We start from the raw sequence: 2947 nt of genomic DNA, 5'->3' as shown, positions 1-2947 counted from the left end.
CATAACGTAAACATTTCCAGTGGCCAGTCCTGAGTTTGAAGTCAGTCTGTAAGATTAACCAGGAACAGAACTTCCCGTTCTCCATTAATCACTGAGCCTCCTGTATCCCCAGGCCTTCCCTTAATAAAATAGCCAGCATATTACATTTGCCAGGAATTTGCAAAGCCCCTTCCATACATTATATTTTTTTAAGTTTGGAGAGGGAATATATTTATATTTATTTATATATATTTATTTTTTAAATTGTTTTAATAATAAAAATATAAGAAAAAAGTTTTTGCAGTTAATACAATTCTTTCCTTAGAAATATGCACCATCGCTGGAGATCAAGACACCATAGAATCTTTACTCCTTTTGCTTTTTGTCAGTGCTCACATTGGCCTCACGGTCCCCCCACCCCCTGACTTCCATTCTGTTCTGAGTTCCTTTGCATCTTTTTCTTGCCATCTTTCTCTTCTTCTGATTCCTTGCAAGTTTGTGTTTGGGTTCATTTTTCTTTGTATACTCTAAGGAATCCTAAATCATTCAGAAGCCAGTTGTCTTGCCACCACCAAAAGATGACATCTAGTGTGGTTTCACACACGCTGTTACCAAAATTTCTGTCTTTCAGACTGTTGCCTTCCTAGGGTGAAGGACAGTCATGACCATTTGCTTCCTCTGAAACAGGCAGTTGGTCATGAAGTTCCTGGTTTGGGTAGTTACTGTGTTATTTATGATGGTAGTGATTCTGGAATAGCCAAAGATGAAAAGTTACTATCAAATTTAATTCTCACAGTGAGATGTTGTACTGGGACATGGATGCTGTGGTACAATGGTCTGTACCCTGTCACTTGTGTTCTAATAAAATGCTAATTGGCCAGTAGCCAGGCAGGAAGTAGAGGCAGGGCAATGAGAACCAGAGAATTCTAGGAAGAGGAAAGAGTCAGTCTGAAGTCATCACTCAGCCACAGAGGAAGCAAGATGAGAATGCCTCACCAATAAAAGGTACCAAGCCACATGGTTAACACAGAAAATAACTATGGGTTAATGTACTTTTAAGAGTTAATAAGAAGCCTGAGTTAATAGCCCAACCAGTTTATGATTAATGTAGACCTCTGTGTGTTTTTTTTTGGGATTGAACTGCGCTGCGGGACTGGGCGGGACAGAAACCTCCGCCAATACATGGATACCATTAAACAGTTGAGAAATTTAAAATCCTCTACAGGCAACAGGATAGCAACAGGATATCTACAGAAAGGTAGCAAAGTATTTCATTTGAAATCACATCACTTAAAGACATAGCTTCAGCTTTTATGCATATGAAGCACAGCAGCAGAGCACATCGATGGGTAACTTCACACTGCTACAATGCCTGCTTTGGGGATTTTTTAACCAGTTGCTGGGAGAAAAGTAGAATGGCAAGTCTTAGGTTGGTGTCTCTCTGGTAGACTACCTTAGCTGAGGAGAGCTATCCTACCCAGGGCCATTTCCCCCACCCTTCAGGGACTGAGAGGGCCATCTCAGCTCCGGAGAACCCTGGGGAAATGACTGGAGGGGGTGGTGGCACAATACCCTCCTGTTTTCCTGTGGACACTAATTCTAACCTTGTTCTTGAATAAGGAGTTTGAGTGTTTGTCTCCAAGAGCCTTTTAGGAACCCAAATCCAGGAATTCAACATTTCTCAAGAATCACAACTTCAAAACTTGGTCATATACTGTGTGGATGAATGAATGGATAAACTGTCTACAATAAGTGAAGTATATGCCATATCTCACAGTTGAGGTCTTCTGAAAGATATTGCCTGCATAAAATGCCTTTACAGTGTTGCATGCTTTGTCTTGGTTTTGTTTGTTCATTGAGATGTGGGTCTCCATGGAGTCCAGGCTGGCCTCGAACTCCTACTGTAACCATGGAGGACCTCAAACTCCTAATCCTCTTGCTTTCACTTCCCAAGTGCTGTCATTACAGATGTGTACCACTGTGCCTTATTTTAATCTTACAATAATCATATGCAGTATATATTATTTTCCCATAAACCAAGTTTCGTCAGGGGGATTAATATTCTTATCAAAGGTAAACAAATCAAATGCAGGGCAAGGATCTGAATCCATGCCATTTTTACACTGGAGATCATGCTTTAAAACCTCCATGTGAAGGGCTGAAGAGTTGGCAAAGTGCTTGTGGTACAAGATGAGAGGTCCTGAGTTTGAGCCTGATACCCATCTAAAAGGCCAAACATAGTGGCCTTCCCAATTCTGGGGAGGCAGAGACAGAAAGATCCCTGGGACTCACTGGCCAGGCAGCCTAGTCATATCTAAAGGCCCTGCCTCAAAAACCAAAGTGGATGAAAGATGACTGAGGTTGACCTTTGTCCTCTCATGTGCACAAATACACAGATGTAGAAACATGCATGTACATTTGCATACACACAAAAAAACAAACCTTAATGCTATATCATTTCACTGACTAATCTAGCATGGTTTCTTCTACCGATCCTTACACAGGCATAAATCCTTTTACCCATGTGTGGTGGTTCAGAACTGTAATCCCAATACTTGAGACTGAAGCAGAAGATTGCCATGAGTTCAGGGATAGCCTGGACTATAAGGTGAACACCTACCCCAGAAAAAGAGGTGGGGAGACAAAGAAAGAGAAGTGCTTTTGACTTCACTATTCATTTAATAGTACTAAAACAAGCTTTACCACAGGGTAGCTGAGCATTTGAAAATGCCTTTAAGCCTACTTAAAGCTTGTGCCATCCTTCTACCCACTACTCTGCCTCACGGGGATTGAACTGGATCTTTGAACCAAGTGGAGAACCTCAGCTCTCTGTCTCAGTCTCGGAGACCACCACGTAGCATTACTAAGCACTCGCTGGCTGAATGGACCAAGAAGAAACCCATCTTCACTACCACATGCTAGTGGAGAAAGGGACAAGAGGAGCAGGGGCAGACCTTCCAATCAGCGT

The 2947-nt window shown here is 42.0% G+C and overlaps 1 pseudogene; it reads right to left on the bottom strand.

Moving 5' to 3' along the window:
• Positions 1 to 345: 345 nt before the first annotated feature.
• Positions 346 to 708, bottom strand: LOC126512483 (40S ribosomal protein S24-like; annotated as a pseudogene).
• Between the last annotated feature and the right edge of the window lie 2239 nt (positions 709 to 2947).

The sequence above is a fragment of the Alexandromys fortis genome, unplaced genomic scaffold (genome assembly GCF_014885135.2).
Source record: "Alexandromys fortis isolate MF-2015 unplaced genomic scaffold, M_Fortis_MF-2015_v1.1 scaffold_111, whole genome shotgun sequence".
Lineage (NCBI taxonomy): Eukaryota > Metazoa > Chordata > Mammalia > Rodentia > Cricetidae > Alexandromys > Alexandromys fortis.
The sequence above is the reverse complement of the archived record's forward strand: the minus strand, read 5'-3'. Positions and strand labels throughout refer to the sequence as shown.